This window comes from Dromiciops gliroides, chromosome 5 (genome assembly GCF_019393635.1).
Source record: "Dromiciops gliroides isolate mDroGli1 chromosome 5, mDroGli1.pri, whole genome shotgun sequence".
Taxonomy (NCBI): domain Eukaryota; kingdom Metazoa; phylum Chordata; class Mammalia; order Microbiotheria; family Microbiotheriidae; genus Dromiciops; species Dromiciops gliroides.
In genome coordinates this window covers 211271002-211288598 of record NC_057865.1, presented here as the reverse complement: position 1 = coordinate 211288598, position 17597 = coordinate 211271002, and the positions used below count along the sequence as shown (strand labels likewise).

At 36.3% G+C, this 17597-nt stretch overlaps 1 non-coding gene across 1 annotated transcript; it reads right to left on the bottom strand.

Moving 5' to 3' along the window:
- Positions 1-4770: 4770 nt before the first annotated feature.
- LOC122730193 lies at positions 4771-4872 on the bottom strand. The gene has a single exon (XR_006353405.1). It is a non-coding gene; the product is annotated as a U6 spliceosomal RNA (small nuclear RNA).
- Between the last annotated feature and the right edge of the window lie 12725 nt (positions 4873-17597).

Sequence of the window (17597 nt, the reverse complement as noted above, 5' to 3'; positions counted from 1 at the left end):
TAGAGTGAGTAATTTCCATCTCTGTTTCTGGCCTGGGCCTCAGCTCTCTTGAGGATTTGCAATGGGAAGATAAAGATGAAGGTAACATGGCAGTGGAGACTACACAAAGCAGTCATCTCCCTAAAGTACAGAATGAATGAGACTGATTGTTCTGTCCAAAGGCATAGCCAGTAAAAGGTTAAGATTAACATGCAGGCAAATCTTGTAACCTCCCACCTCCTAAGAAACTTTATTCGGAACATAGATTCAGGCAATCCCATTTTCAATGTTTCTTCAATTTAATTTTCCCTTTGCGAACCTACAGGAACTCAACTGATGCAGATCTGACAGCTAGATGTTGTAGTAGAGTAGTTTGCATCAGGAAGTAGTTCAAATCCTGTTTCAGATATTTACTATCTGTGTGACTCCTGGGCATTTCACTCAGTTTCTTTGTGCATTAGATTCCTCAGCTGTAAAATGGAGATAAAGTATAAATGACTGAGAAATGTTTCAGATAACATTGGAATTTGAACAGAGACCTTTAATATCTTAAGCAAAAGGGTTTAATGACTTTCCTGGTTAAATGGATTGAGAGCCAGAAGTTCCCTCATTTTGCAGTTGAAGAAACTGAGGCCCAGAGAGGCAAGTTACACAGATATAAAATGGCAAAGCGGGGACTTGAAAACCATGTGTCTTAACAGAGTGTGGCAGAATGAACACTGGATCTGGGATCAGAGGACTTTCATTCAAGTCCTAGCTCTTCCATTTATTATCCATGATATGGACCTCTCTGGTCCTTAATTTCTTCTTATGTGAAATGAGAGGTTTAGACTAGGCACACGGATACAGAAATGGAAAGGACTTTAGCAGCCCTCCAGCTGAACCCTCTCATTTGACATGTGAGGAAACTGAAGCTGAGATAGGTTAAGTGATTTGTCCAGGGTCCTATAACTTACATGGGTCTGAGGCCGGATTTGAACTCAGGTCTTCCTGGCTTGAAGCCTCCTAGCTCTCTCTAGGTTAGCTGAGGTCCCTTCTAGATCTAAATCTGTTATCTGCTATGATCTAAAAAGGCATTGTTCTATATCTAGTAAGAGAAAAGTTCTGGAGTGACAAGGGAACATTTCCAATTGCCCTTAGATAATATTACTTGAAATGTTTTGATGGCTGAAGAATGTAGATGGCCAGTTGAACTAAAGATACAACTGAAGAGACTGATTAAATTAATGAATGAATGTATAAAAAAAAAACCTTTAAGCACTAAGTTATTAAGGACTACTACTTACAGGAGACAATATATGGGTTGGGGGAGTATGCAGGAAGGGGCATTTTTTACTTGGAAAGTCACAGTAATGATGAATGGAGGTACAATTAAGAATAAATTAACTCGGGGCAGCTAGATGGCGCAGTGGATAGAGCACCAGTCCTGGAGTCAGGAGCACCTGAGTTCAAATCCGGCCTCAGACACTTAACATTTACTAGCTGTGTGACCCTGGGCAAGTCACTTAACCCCAACTGCCTCACTAAAAAAAAAAACAAAGAATAAATTAACTCACCCTTTCCAGTGGCAAAAGCAGCATTGATTATGGGTTCCAGAACTGCCTGGGGGAAGGGTACATATGTAATGGGCCAGGCAGATGGCAATATTATTGCCAAAGTATAAAATGAAGTTAAGTGGTCCAATGGATGAACCTGAGTTCAAATCCAGCCTCAGACACTTATTAGCTATGTCACCCTGGGAAACTCACTTAACCTTTGACTTAGTTTCCCATTTGTAAATGGGGATAATAGCACCTATCTCACAGAGTTGTTGTAAGGATCAAATGAGATAATAAAATTGTAAAATACTTTATATAGTACCTGGGAAAGAGTAAATACCATATGGATATTAACTAGGATGATGATGTCTGACACTAGCTTGTTATAATGGGGTCATGTGAGATACTCATCTATTAGGACATTTTAGGCCAGAAAATTTCTTCCAGAGAAGAAAAACAGAATGACTATAAAAATAATTGCTTGTAGATTGATTCTATAAATGGTATAATGTACTAAAACTTAGGTGGTCTCTTCAAATAAATAGAAGCAAGAATGTACCATGTACTAACAAATGGAGTTCATGCATCTTTTGGAAAGCTAAGGTGGAGATTTACTTCTTTTTTTCCTTTTTTTTTTTGGTGAGGCAATTGGGGTTAAGTGACTTGCCCAGGGTCACACAGCTAGTTAGTGTCAAGTGTCTAAGGCCAGATTTGAACTCAGGTCCTCCTGACACCAGGGCCAGTGCTCTATCCATTGCACCACCTGGCTGCCCCTGGATATTTACTTCTTAAGTAATGCCTCAAGACTAATGAGTATCACTCAATTTCCTGAGTTGGTAACTATTTTTTTCCTCCTTAGTTTAAAAAAATTATCACTGATGTTAAGGTCTGTCTTGGGCTTTGGTTTGTGTTTTAATTTGCACATGGAGAAAATGAATAATATGTTTATAAAGTGCTTTAAGATATATTAAGTACTTTCCTCTGGAGAGGGAAATGGTAAACCACTCCAGTATCTTTGCCAAGAAAATCCCATAGACAGTCATAAAAGATATGATAAAATAGATGACTTTGGAAGATGAGCCCTTTAGCTTGGAAGGTGTCCAATATGCAGTACTGAGAAAGAGTGAAGGACAACAAGTAGCTCTAGTACTGATGAAGTGGCCAGACCAAAGCCAAAAGGAAACTTAGCTTCAGATATGTCTGGTAACAAATGGATAGTCCATAGGAATATGGAATGTAAGATCTATAAACCAAGCCTGGCTAGATGTGGTCAAACAGTAGAAAGAAAGATTAAACCATTGATATCTTGGGTGTCAGTGAACTTAAATGTACAGAAATGGGTGAATTTAACTCAGATGATCACCATGACATATACTACTATGGGCAAAAATCCTTTAAAAGAAACGAAGTAGAGGGCAGCTAGGTGGCACAGTGGATAGAGCATCGGCCCTGGATTCATGAGGACCTGAGTTCAAATCTGGCTTCAGACACTTGACACTTAACTAGCTCGGTGACCCTGGGCAAGTCACTTAACCCTCATTGCCCCACAAAAGAAAGAAAAAAGAAATGGAGTAGCCCTCATAGTCAAAAAAAGGGTGAAAAGCAGTACTGGGGTCTAATCTCAGAAATGACCAAATGATATCTGTTTGATTCCAAGGCAAACTATTTAACATCACGGCAATACAAGTCTGTGTTCCAACCACTGATGCCAAAGAGGCCAAAGTTGATCAGTTCTATGAAGTTTGCAGTAACAGCAACATTGTGTGATAATCAACTGTGATAGACTTATCTCTTTTCAGCAATACAATGATCCAAGACCATTCCAAAAGAACTCATGATGGAAAATGTTCTCAAGATCCAGGAAAAGAACTGTGGGTTCTGAATGCAGATTGAACCATACTGTTTATACTTTTGTTTTTGTTTTCTTTTTGAGGTTTTCCCCTTTTCTAATTCTTTTTTCACAACATGACTAATGCAGAAATATGTTTAATGTGATTGTACATGTATATCCCATATTCAGTTGCTTTTAGGAGAGAGAAGGGAGGGAGGGAGAAAAATTTGGAACTAAAAATCTTACGAAAATAAATGTTGAAAATTATCTTTACATGTAACTGGAAAATAATAAAATACTTTTTATTTTTAAAAAAGACAAAAAAGGGGAAAAGAGTGTTAGTTATGACCAGAAAATTATCTCTACAAATCTCTAGTAGTCTTTGCTTAATCTGCTAGCAGATACAACTCTACTAGTCTGCTTCATTTTGTATTCCAAAGGCAAACTTGGCTTTTATTCCAATTATCATATGCCACAACTTGTTTAGCCATTTCAAAATTGGTAGGCAACCCTTCCATGTCCAATTCTTAGCCACCAGAAAAAATGACTGCTATAAATATTTTTATACAAATAGGTCTTTTTTTCCCTTTTTATGTCTTTGAGATATAGACCTAGCAGTGGTACTACTAGTTTTATAGATCTTTGGTCATAGTTCCAAATTGCCAAGCAATTGTGCTCATTTCACATACCAGCAAGGTTATGCTTAAGATTCCGCAAGCTAGTCTTGTGAACTGGTAATTACCAGAAGAGTAGGATGGTTTTCAAAGACACAGAGAAACAAGAGACCAAATTGCCAACATTCACTGGAATATGGAGAAACCAAGGGAGTTGCAGGAAATCAATCTACTTCTGCAGTCATTGACTGTCTGGATCACAACAAAATGCTGCAAGTTCTCAAAGAGATAGGAGTAGTAGATCATCTTACTTATCTCCTGAGGAACCTGTCAAGAAGTAATAGTTAAAATCATGAAACAACTGTTTGGCTTAAGATTAGAAAAAGGGTACAAGGTGATACATTGTCATCTTATTTATTTAACTTATATGTAGAGTACATCATGTAGAATGCCAGACTGGATGAATCAAAAGCTGAAATTAAGGTTATTGGGAGAAATATCAACAATCTCAGGTATGGAGATGATACCATTCTTATGGCAGAAAGTGAAGAGGAATTAAGAAGCCTTTTGAATGAGGGTCAGAGAAGAGTGTAAAAACTGGCTTGAAGTTTAACATAAAAAACCAACATCTTGGCAACTAGTTCCAGTAGCTCTGTATAGATATGGATATAACAATATATGGCTGTGAGAGTAAGGAAAGCTGAACTCCACATAATCAACCCTTCCAAATTGTGGTGCTGAAGAAGACTTTTGAGAATCCCTTGGCCAGCAAGGAGATCAAATCAGTCAATACTTAAAGAAATTAATTCAGGATATACACTGCTTTATGAATTTGTGTGTCATCCTTGCGTAGGGGCCATGCTAATCTTCTCTGCATCATTCCAATTTTAGTATATGTGCTGCCAAGCACTCAGGAATGAGGAAACAGGCTCAGCAAAGAAACTTTCTCAGAGCCTATCCAAACTTGGTTCTCTGAAGTGCTCTTTCCATTATATAATAAAAGTATGTGCTAATCTATGGCTAAAAATGGGTAATTTTTCCAAACTCAAAGGAAATTCATCAATAAAAAAGCATTTATAAAGCATCTACCATGCTCCAGGAACTGGGGATACACATACAAAAGTAAGACAATCCCTTGCTCTCGAAGAGTTTGGCTTAGGTAGAGGAAGGGCAGAGTAAGTGGGAGAAGAAAAGAAAGAGGGAAAACAGAACCACCCCAGTGTAATTTCTAATTCTTCTCTTTAAATAAGTTTTTCAACTGAACCAGCTGCCTCCCAATAACTTAAATGTAAGAATAGTGTAGTGGTGAAAGGTGAATACATACAGGCACTATGACTGACATCAATAATGATTGTATTTGAACTCAATATTTGAAAAGCCTGATGTTCGTAATCTGTGATAGGGCTAAAGTCTGAACAAGTATAATTTGAAAAAAAGAATGAGCAGTAAGTCACAGCAGAAAAGCACTTAACCTGTTTTAGGTCAATGGAAATGCCCAGTAAGTATCAGGAGGGCATATTTGACTGTTACAGCAGTTGAAATCTTTATTCCTATCCTTAGACCCTAAAAAAGTTATTTCATTAGAGTAAGTCCTTTGCCCACTGATGTACAGCAGAGCCCTTTTACTAGAAGAATCCATTTCTTTTTTTCTAATTTAATTTTTAAAAATTTTCCATCTACATGTAGAGATTTTCTTTGAGTTCCAAATTTTTCTCCCACCCTCTCTTCCCTCTCTCCTCCCAAAGCCAGCAAGCAATCTGATATAGGTTACACATTACAATCAAGTTAAATATATTTCCATATTAGTCATGTCATAAGAGAAGAATCAGAACAAAAGAAAAAAACACAAGAAAGAATAAACAACAACAATAACAAAAAAGGTGAAAATAGTATGCTTCAATCCACATTCAGACTCAATAGTTCTTTTTCTGAATGTGGAGAACATTTTTTATTATGAGTCTTTTGGCATTGTCTTGGATCATTATATTGCTGAGAAGAGTTAAGTCTAAATCCCAAACGACTATTGATGAAACATACTATCCACCTCCAAAGAAAGAACTGATATTGTTGTACATGTGGGTCCTTTTCCCTTTTTTATGATCTCTTTGGGATAAAGACCTAGTAGTGGTATTTATGGGTCAATGGCTATGCACAATTTTAAAGCCTTTTGGGCATGGTTCCAAACTGCTCTCCAGAATGGCTGGATCAGTTCACGGCTCCACCAACAGTCCATTAGTGTCCCAATTTTCCCTCATTTTCCTTTTTTGTCATACTAGCCAACTGTATAGGTGTGAGGTGGTACCTTAGAGTAGTTTAAATTTGCATTTTTCTAATCAGTAGTGATTGAGAACATTTTTTCATATAGTTGTAGATAGCTTTAATGTCTTCATCTGAAAACTGCTTGTTCATATCCTTTGAACATTTCTCAAAGGGCAAAGGCTTTTTTTCTTATATATTTGATTCAGTTCCCTATATATTTTAGATATGAAGACTTTAACAGATACATTGTTTCTCAGCTTTCTGCTTTTCTTCTAATCTTGCTTGCATTGGTTTTGTTTGTGCAAAAACTTTAATGTAATGTAATCAAAATGATCCATTTTGCATTTCATAATGTTTTCTATATCATCTTTGGTCATAAATTCTTTCCTTTTCCATAGATCTGACAAGTAAACTATTCCTTGCTTTTCTAATTTGCCTATGGTATCACCCTTTTTGTCTAGATCATGTACCCATTTTGACTTTGGTGTAAGGTGTAAGATGTTGGTCTATGCCTAGTTTCTTTCCTACTATTTTCCAGTTTCCCCAGCAGTTTTTGTCAAATCGTGAGTTCTTATCCTAGAAGCTAGAGTCTTTGGGTTTATCAGACAAAAGATTGCTAGATTCATTTACTGTGTTTTGTGTGCCTAACCTTTTCCACTAATCCACCACTCTATTTAGTAGTCAGTACCAAATAATTTTGATGGTTGCAGCTTTATAATATATTTTCAGATCAGATATAGCTGGGCCACCTTCCTTTGTATTTTTTTTTCATTTATTTCCTCTTCTGTTAACCTGGATAGTTTATATTTTTGAAAATATTCATCCATTTCATGTAGATTGTCAAATTTATTGGCATACAGTTGGGGAAAATAGCTCCTAATTATTGCTTTAATTTCCTCTTTGTTGGTGGTGAGTTCACCCCTTTTCATTTTTGATGTTGGTAATTTGGTTTTCTTCTTTCTTTTTTTAAAATCAAATTAACCAAAGATGTATCAAATTTATTGTTTTTTTTATAGAGCCAGCTCTTAGTTTTATTGATTAACTATAGTTTTCTTACTTTTAATTTTATTAATCTGTCCTTTAATTTTCAGAATTTCTTTTTTCTTTTTTAATTTTTTAAAATGTTTTTCTGATACAAGTATTTTATTTTTTCCAGTTACATGTAAAGATAGTTCTCGACATTTCTTTATACAAGCTTTCCAATTTCAGATTTTTCTACCTCCCTCCCCTCCCTCCCCCCTCCCCTAGACAGCAGGTAATCTGATATAGGTTTATATATATATATATATATAATAACATTAAACATATTTCTGAATTAGTCCAGAATTTCTAATTTGGTGTTTAATTGGGGGGGTTTAATTTGTTCTTTTTCTAGCTTTTTTTGTTGCATGCCCAATTTATTGATCTCCTCTTTCTCTATTTTATTCATGTGGGCATTTAGAGATATAGAATTTCCACACAGAACTGCTTTGGCTACATCCCATAAGTTTTGGTATGTTGTCTCAGTTGTCATTCTTGTGGATGAAATTATTGATTGTTTCTATGATTTGTTGTTTGACCCACTCATTTTTTAGGATGAGATTATTTAGTTTCTGATTAATTTTTGGTCTATCTTTATTACACATAATTTTATTGCATTATGATCTGAAAAGGATTCATTTACTATTTCTGCCTTTCTGCATTTGACTGTGAGGTTTTTATGCCCTAATACATAGTTTATTTTTGTGTAGGTGCCATGTACCACTGAGAAAAAGGTATATTCTATTCTATCTCCATTCAGTTTCTCCAAAGGTCTATCATATTTAAATTTTCTAAAATTCTATTCACCTCCTTAACTTCTTATTGATTTTGTGGTTAGATTTACCTAGTTCTGAGAGGGGGAGGTTGAGGTCCCCAACTAATATAGTTTTGCTGTCTATTTCTTCCTGTAACTCACTTAACTTCTCTAAGAATTTGGATGCTATAACACTTGGGGCATATATGTTTAGGATTGATATTACTTCATTGTTGATGGTACCTTTTAGCAAAATGTAGTGTCCTTCCATATCTTTTTGTTTGTTTTGGTCAGGCAATTGGGGTTAAGTGACTTTCCCAGGGTCACACAGCTAATAAGTGTCAAGTGTCTGAGGCCTGATTTGAACTCAGGTCCTCCTGAACCCAAGGCTGGTGCTCTATCCACTGTACCACCTGCTGCCTCTCTTCCTTATCTTTTTTAATTAGGTCTGGTTTTGCTTTTACTTTGTCTGAGATAAGGATTGCTCCACTCACTTTTAAGAATAAATTTCTAAAAACAAAAAAAAGAATAAATTTCTAAAAATCTTTGTCCCAAGGAAATATTCATTCTATTGTGGGTGCTTTTCAGTATGTAGAGTGTGTGTTTTGGGGAAGGGGTTCCCACAAGCAAGTGTACTGGATGTCAAAAGATAACAGCTACCAGAGTCTTGACTGGGTGATAAATATGGATTGCAAGCACCTCAAAAGAGGAGATGTTACTTAGTGATGGTGATAGAGGGAGCTATGCCATTGGCTATGGCAATCAAGGGATATTACTATTCTCCTACTACAACCATTGCTGGAGAAGGAGGACAATGTTGTCATGTAATGAGGAAGAAGCCATGTTTCAATATTTTCTTGTTGTTATTCTTGTTTGTCCTTCATTCTCAGAGGACCATGACATGGTCATGGCATGACTTGCACTGAATTGGATTTAAGTGAGGAAGGACTGTGCAAGGATTCTGTACGTGTTTCAATAAGTATAAGATAAAAGGACTGAGAAAAGACAAGGTTTAAAATGAAAGCAAGTTTATTAACCATGGAGCAGGCATTCCAGAGAACACTGTAGAAGGGTAAAATAATTAGTGGAAAGGGGGCTTTGTAAGGTTGAGGAAGATAGGAACAAGGGAGAGGACAGTAGGCATAGAGGCACTCTGAGGTTCAGATTCACTGGGCTAGCCAGGGTGTTATTGGATGGAAGTTTGATAATCATTAAGGAAAGACAAGCTTTCATGATCCCAAGGAAATCAGGCAGCTGTTTTGAAGGTGAGCCTAGTAGGAGAGCCTTCCCAAGATATTGAGGTTCCAGGCTGGGACTCACCAATCATTGAATTAATGATTGGTGTTTTCATTCCAGAGCCCAGATAGTGGTGTGCAGTTGGAAAGTGGAGAAGAAGAATAGAGAGGAAGTGATGGTGTAGCAGTCCAGGGAAGGGCTGATGAAATAACTAATCCAGGCAAGACCCTGAAGGCAAGCAAGCAGTATGGTGTTGCAGTAGGCCAGGGGAGATCAAATGGTTCAAACTACATTAATTTGCACTTGTGCTTTTCTACAAATACATTTTGGAGTTCCTCCCTCTGTTTAGATTCTTAGGTACTAGATGGGTGTTCATCATGGTGTTCCAATTTGTTTGTATTCAGTTAGCTAAAGAAAAATCCCTACATTTCCAAGTCAATTTACTGGCTAATCATTTGGTTATACAAGGGATTGAATGCATTTGATATTGATATGAATTCTGTAAACAACTCACCAGCAACCTTCACTGCAATGAGAACCTGTAGGACTGCTCCAAATTCTCCACAAGCATAGCTCTCTCTGATAGTAAAAGCTTTTACAGATCACTTTACTTAAACCATTTTGAGGTCATATGGTTTCCCTCCATCTTTTAAAATAACTATATTTTTCTTATTTCTTGACTCTTTTTTTCTTGATATTGGAAGAAAAATATTCTGTCGATTGAGGAAGCAGATTTTTAGTCTAAGAGACTGAGTATTCATCTTTATATGCAATGGTTATCCAAACTAAAAGGAAATAGAAAAATATATACACAACTTTCCTGGTCACATATATTTAATATTATTCAAAGAATCTATTTATTTTTTAAAAAAGATGAAATACTAAACATAGGACTATTCATTGAATACTCATAACACCAACAACCCTCTCATATACTTATTAATATCTATAAATGGGTCAGTTTTGCAAACATACCACCTTCCTCCTATTTACTCAATCACACACTGGAGTTAGTCTCTCACTAAGGGAGTGAAAAATGTTCCTTCTTTATTTTACTGGAGGCAGGGCCAATCCTCTACAAAATTACAATGGAAGTAAAGTTTGTCTTTAGTGTTTCATTCTCTGTGTTCTTTACATTTTCTGAACCCATCCAAGTCTAGTGAGTGAAAGACCACAGTAAGACTTTCACCAGTAAGGACATCCCATACTGGAAGGATGTAGAGACACCAGGAGTCATTGGAATATTTCCATACATGTTATCACTACTTTGAATTATGTGTGGGGAAGTGAAAATGTCTATGAAAATGGCATATTTCTCTTCCTCATATATTTCCTCCTCTCCCTTCTATGAATTAGGCCAAATTATTTCCAGAACATGGGATGTGCCTTCACTTCAGAGACAGAGGCTTCTCATTTGGTTTTCTATAAGGGAGTAAATAACAAAGTATTATATCTCCCTTGCCCTGTGGGGTACTGGGACAGAAAGGAAGGAAAATAAAAAGAAGATAGCTTTGCCAGATAAACAGTCTCGGTGGTACAAAATAGAAAGTATAGAAAAGAGGACAAAAGTAGAACAACAGGAAAAACAAAAGAGTCAGGGACAGTGGCATAATGTCCTGAAATGGGGAGAATGGAATAAGTATTGATTGAGCCCCCATCCTGTTCCAGGCATTGTACTAGGCACTTTACAAATATTAACTCATTTGCTCCCCACAACAACCTTGAGAGGTAAGTGCTATTATTATCATCATTTTACAGTTGAGAAAACTGGGGCAGACAGAAGTTAAGTGAATTTCCCTGTGTCACACATCTAGGAAATGTCTGAGTATAGACTTTAATTTGTTTTCTATCCACTGCAGCACTTACCTGGCAATTTGTGTTCCTTATGGTCTTATTAGTGTTTAGTTTAGGCCAAGGCATGTTTATCACAACCCCACACTGTTTCCCACAGTACAGTAGTTGGCAATCTTGCAGTTTGGGTAGAAAGGGTCCTTGGAGCAAAGAATCCAACTATCCATATTTTGGTAATTCAGTGTCAGGGACAATTCTAGTGTCTCTTTTCTGTCCAAGCCAAGGTATAAACCTCCTCTTCTCCCCTCCTCTTTTTACTCTGATTAGTTAGTTTGTCTCTAAGTGTGATTGGGTGGGTTATGGATTCAATCCCTTGTATAACCAAGTGAGATTATGCTTTCTGCTTCCTATCTCAGGAAAAAGGTATCACATTGAGAAAACAAGAATGATTATGTTCTGGAGTCAAATCTTGTGGTAACCAGCACCTGAATGTTCAGCATCTACAACATTAGGGTTTCTGGGGCTTTGCAGTATCTGCTGAGATACCAAGAATGTCCCAGGGAGACCAGGGACTGAATGTATTTTTTTCAGGGCCCAAAACTAGATTCTAGCTATAGTACAAGGAATTGTTTAGAAGGAGCAGCTAAGTGGCACAGACCTAGAGTCTAGAATATTCACCTTCCTGAGTTCAAATGTGGCTTTAGACACTTACTGTGTGACTCTGCCTAAGTCATTTAACCCCGTTTGCCTTAGTTTCCTGATCTAAAAAATGAGCTAGAAAAGAAAATGGCAAGCCACTCCAATTTAAAAAAAAAACCAAATGCGGTCTTGAAGAGTCAGGCATGACTGAAAAATAACTAAACAATAAATTGTTTGGAAATATTTATGATGTATGTATACATATATCTTTTAAATTGATTTCTACAAACATTTAATATAGCACATATTAATAGAATTAAACTTTTGTGAGGGGTATGTTTGTTTTGTTCCTGCGCATGACCCAGATCTCCATAAAAAACAGTGTTGCATTGTCATAATTAAGTCTGGACCTGAAGAGAAATGTGGTGCCATGTGGCCTAGAAGGCAGTCAATGGTGCTAGAGCTTTTCCTTTCAGCTGACTGAATTATGAAATGACATGTTTACCACTGAGAGATGAAGGTTTTGTTTTTGGTATTTTTATCTGAAGCAAGAGAATTCTAAGGCTTTGCTGGAGTTCATTTTTAATCTTGAAGTGTGACTTTTTCAAAGCCAAAAAGACTTTCTCTAAACTTGTTCCTAACCTTTGAGGTTCCAGAGAACATACTTTCCAAATTCAAGACCCCAAATCACTTTAAAGGGAAAGGATAACTAAGTGGAAGAGTATGGTTGAGGAATAAGCCTAAGTCCACATAACCATGCAAATTACTGGTGCAAAAGCATGCACAAAGGATCTCAGGGATCAATTCCCTGCTTTCCCTAGTCATTAAAGAAAGGAGTCAACTAGCAGGTCTGTAAAGGAAGGCAGCATTGGTTTGGAAAGCTGAACAAGGCTCCCAGCCAAATTCTATCTCTGCAGAATGAAGTATTGTTCTAACTTCTGCATACACTTGGCCCTGAATGCTTTCAGAGTGAGCAATAAATTGAACAACTGTGGGCTTCAATAGGATCAAAGTGTAACCAACCATTCACTATAGCTTTAATGCTCTTGTGAGTCCTCTTTAGTAAGGAGTGCAATATTTATTTAAATTTTCCATAAGCTCTTCAGGCAGTTCTCCCTCAAGTCAGCAGCAGTTACATATCTGCATTGCAGGTACCCCAGAGAGCTAGACAGCAACCCCTACCTGCAAATATGATTGGAGCTCAAATTTCTGAGGCCAAACCTAGAGAGGAAGTAAGTGTGTACTCGTGGATGCAATTTAAAAATATAGATATTCTTGTGTTGGAAAAGTAGGCTAGAATTGCACTGGAGAAAGATATTTTTGATTTGGTTGGTAGTCAATACCCAAAGGTTTTGGGTTGATTCTAGTACTTTGAAAAGGAAAAGGGGGAAAGAAACAAGCATTTATTAAGCATATACTGTGCACCTGGCACTGTGCTATTTTTACAAATATTATTTAATCCTCACCAAAATAGCAAGATTTTTGTTATGATAACTTAATTACCATGGCCTAGGGAAAAAAGGAAAGGATTGTAGAGAGTGATGAATGTCACAGAAGACAGACTGTGGTGTCACCAAAGTGCGTTAGATTTGAAATCAGAAGACCTGATTTCAGATACTATCTCTGTTACTTTCTGCATGTTGAACTGGGGCAAGTCATTTATCCTCTCTGGGTCTCAGTTTCCTGTAAAATGAGTGGGTTAAAGTATAATATTTTCTAAGGTCCCTTCCTGGTCTAAATCCTGTCATCCTATATACTAGGATCATAGAATTGGAATAGAATTTTAGAGCTGAAAATAATCTTAAAGATCATCTTGTCACAGTGGATAAAGTACTGGCTCTGGATTCAGGAGGACCTGAGTTCAAATCCAGCCTCAGACACCAGACACTTACTAGCTGTTTGACCCTTGGTAAGTCACTTAACCCTGCAAAAATAATAATAATAATAATAATAATAATAATAATAATAATAATAATAATAATAATAATAATAAAAGATCATCGTGTACAGTCTCCTCAGTTTTACTAATGAGGAAGCCAAGGCCTTGAAAGGCAAAGTGACTTTCCCAAGAACACAGAGCTTATTAAAGCAAGAATTTGAACAAAGGTCTACTGATTCCAAGTCCAATACTTCCTACTAAGTCAGAGTTGCATCAGGAATACAATGAAACCAGAAGATAACCTATATAATTAAGTCAAACTGCATTTTACAAATAAAGAAAGTAAAGCTCAGAGAGGCTGAAAGTATTGACCAAAAACATGGCTAGGATTCAAAATCAAGTCCTCTCCCTTTCCCCTGAACCATTATGACTCTCTTTGGTTAATTCTACACTAGATGTCATCATCCTATTTGGCAACAATGTTACCTACTTAGCAACAAACTCCTACTGACTAGATCTAGGCTTGATGTCTGGCAGATCAAGCATCTAGAAGTCACTCTGCTATGATGCCAAGAGGGTTTATGGAATATGATCTTTAGTTCTAAAAATATGAGAAGGATGAAACAGGGGCACTTGATTGATGAATCATTAAGCAGTTAGACAGTGTAATAGATAAAGTGTGAGATCTGGAGTCAAGAAGATTTTATTTCAAATTATGCCCCAGATGCTTATCAGCTATATGACCCTGGGTAAATAACAACCTCTCTCACCCTCAGTTTCCTCATCCCTAATAGTGGGAATAACAATACCTAAAAGATTGTTGTAATCAAATGAGAAAACATGTAAAGTGATTTTCAACTTCTAAAATGCTAGATATAATCATTACTTCCATGGAAAGATAACAAAATGTTTGATATAACTGCTAATTGCTTCACAGAAAGGGAAGTCGGCATAACAAGTCAAATAGGTACTTTTTCAGTTAGAAACCAAAGTGTTTTGTTTTGTTTTTTCAGTTAACAAGTATTTCACTACTGCCAATGTCATAAATCTTCTCTGTCAAGCCTCCGAAAAGTCACATTAGGCAAGCCACCAGTAGCTTAATGCTATCTTGCTAGAGTAGATTAACCATGTACACAAAATCAATGGCTCCTTAAAACTGTGAGCCATCACACATATACCTCATGAGAATCTCTTTATTTGGCATACCATACCATGACATCTCTAAAGTTGGCTCTAAGCCACACTAAAGAATTCCCTAACTTTGGAGAGAATTCCACAATTAGAGGACCCATTTGTCAACTCTGACCTGCAACTGAGAGGAAGAGAAATCCCAACTGACTGCTAACACCTACATATTAAGTCTTTGTACCAAGATAGCAAATGGTTAAGATTCAGAAGTTGTTTACTTTGGAATTTGAAGATTTTAAAACTAAAAGATCCCTTATTCCAACTCTCTGATTTTATTTATTTGCTTTTTAAATTTTTCACTTCAATTTTATTTTATCTTTAGTTCTAAATTCTGAAGACGAGAAAAAACCCATTACAAATATATGTAGTTATGCAAAACAAACTTCTCCATTAGGAAAAAAAGAAAAAGAAAGAAGAGAAGGAAGGGAGGGAGGGAGAAAAGAGAGAAAGAGAAAGAAAGAAAGAAAGGGTGGGAGGGAGGGAGAGAAGAACAGAAAATTAAAAAGAGAAGAGAAAGGAAAAGAAAAGACAGAAAATAGGCTTCAACATATACTCTGTATCCATCATCTCTTTCTGAAAGTAGATAGTATGTTTCATCATTGGTTCTTTGGAATTACGTTTGCCAGTATGCTCAGAGTTACAAAGTTATTTCGAAGTTTTGTATATCATTTTATAAATTGTTCCGGCTATGCTCATTTTGCATTAGTTCATACAAGTTTTCCTGGGTTATTTTTTTACCTCCTTCACTTCTTATAGCATAACACTATTCAGTCACATTCATATACCATAATTTGTTCAGCCATTCCCAATTAATGGGCATCACCTCAGTTTCTAATTCTTTGCTATTACAAAAGAGCTGAAATACACACACACACACACACACACACACACACACACACATACACACATTTGTGCATAAGAGTCCTTTTCCTCCTTCTTTGATTTTTTGGAGCTATCAACCTACTAGCAGTTATCACAGTTTAATGGCTTTTTCAGCATTGTTCCAAATTGCTTTACAAAATGTTTCAATGAGGTCACACAATTCCACCAATAGTACATAAGTGTACCTGTGTTCCCAAAACCCCTTTACTATTTGTCATTTTCCTTTTTGTTAACTTAGACAATCTGATGGGTGTGAGATGGTATCTCATAGTTGTTTGCATTTCTCTAATTATTAGTGATTCAGGTAATTTTCTGATAGGTTTTGCTGTCTTCGACTAAAAAATATCTATTCAAATCCTATGATTATCAATTGAGGAATGTATCTTATTCTTATAAATTTAACTCAGTTCTCTATATATTTTAGAAATGAGACCTTGGTCAGAGAAAATTGCTACAAAGATTTTTTCCTGCTTTTATTTTAATTTTAGCTATATTGATTTTGTTTGTGCAAAACCTTTTTTCATTTTCTATAATAAAAATTGTCCATTTTATCCTCTGTGAACATTTCTACTTCTGTTTTGATTATGAACTCTTCCCTTAACTTCTTTCTTGTATATTTTTGGTTAGATTCATCTAGGTCTGATAGGGGTAAATTGAAATCCTCTACTAAGGGTTTTACTGTCATTTCTTCTTGTAATTCATTTAACTTTTCCTTTAAGAATTTAGATACCATTTGGTACTTAAATGTTGACATTAATTATTATATCATAGTGATATTAATTTATTGTCTATAGTACCATGTAATAAAATATAGTTCCTATTCATCTCTTTTAACTATGTCTATTTTTGTTTTGTCTGAGATACCTGCCTTTTTTTTTAGTTCAGCTGATGCATGATAGATTCCGGTTCAGTGTTCTTATTTCTCACCTTGCTGCACTACTCTGAGATTTCTTTTGCACCTCTACCATGTAGTAGGAAGCTGATTATTGGGAAAGCCTCATTATCCTGCAAGATGCATAAGCTTTGGTACTCCACATCATTACACCCCTCTAATTGGTGAGTGGAGCCATGAAATCCCAAATCCTCTATTTAAGGAAAGAGCTCAGCTTTTTTTCTCATCTGATTACAATACTCTCAAACTTCTCTTGCTTCTCCACTATGCCCCTGTATTGGGAACCTTTCCACCCCCACCACCTACTTTTCAACTTCTTTTTGGTGTTGTCTTCCCCCATTAGATTGTAAGCTCTTGAGAGCAGAGACTGGATCTTTTTTTTTTTTTTTTTGTATTTATATCCCTAGCTTAGCACACTGCCTGGCACATAGTAAGTACTTAATAAATATTCATTTATCAATTATTTTAATTTGTGTAAATGTTTCTGTTAGATGTGTGTTTCTTGTAAACAACATAGTATTAGATTCTGGTTTCTAATCCATTCTACAATTCTCTCCTATTCTATGGGTGAGTTCTCATTCACATTCAGTTATGATTGTTGATTATGCATTTCCCTCCATCCTATTCTTTTATCCTTTTCTTTTTTTTTTTTTACTCTGTCCCCTCTTTAGGAGTATGTTTTGCTTCTGACTACTGCTTCCTTTAACCTACCCTCATTCTTATTCCCTTCTTTTCCCTTAACTCTGTCTGGACCAAACTCAGTATGGGGAGAGTTAATTGGGTGGCTTGCTGTAATGTTGGGGTTCAGAAAATAATGGGAGACCTCTAGGTCCAGAGTTTCCTCTCTTCCAAACTGCTTTTTCTTTAGTTATTTCTCTCAGCCTGATAAGAAAGGAGACTAATAGCCTCTTTTCCACAAACAAATCAGGTTTTATAAATGAGAACAAAATTTATAACACAAGTGGAGTTAATAAAGTCAGGGACAATGAGAAAGGGGATAGAGAATGGGAAAAATATGACTTACTTCCCAAATGGTTAGAATCTAAATCTCTAGGGTAAAAGGGCCCCCAGGTACCTCGAATAAGCTCTGCTTCC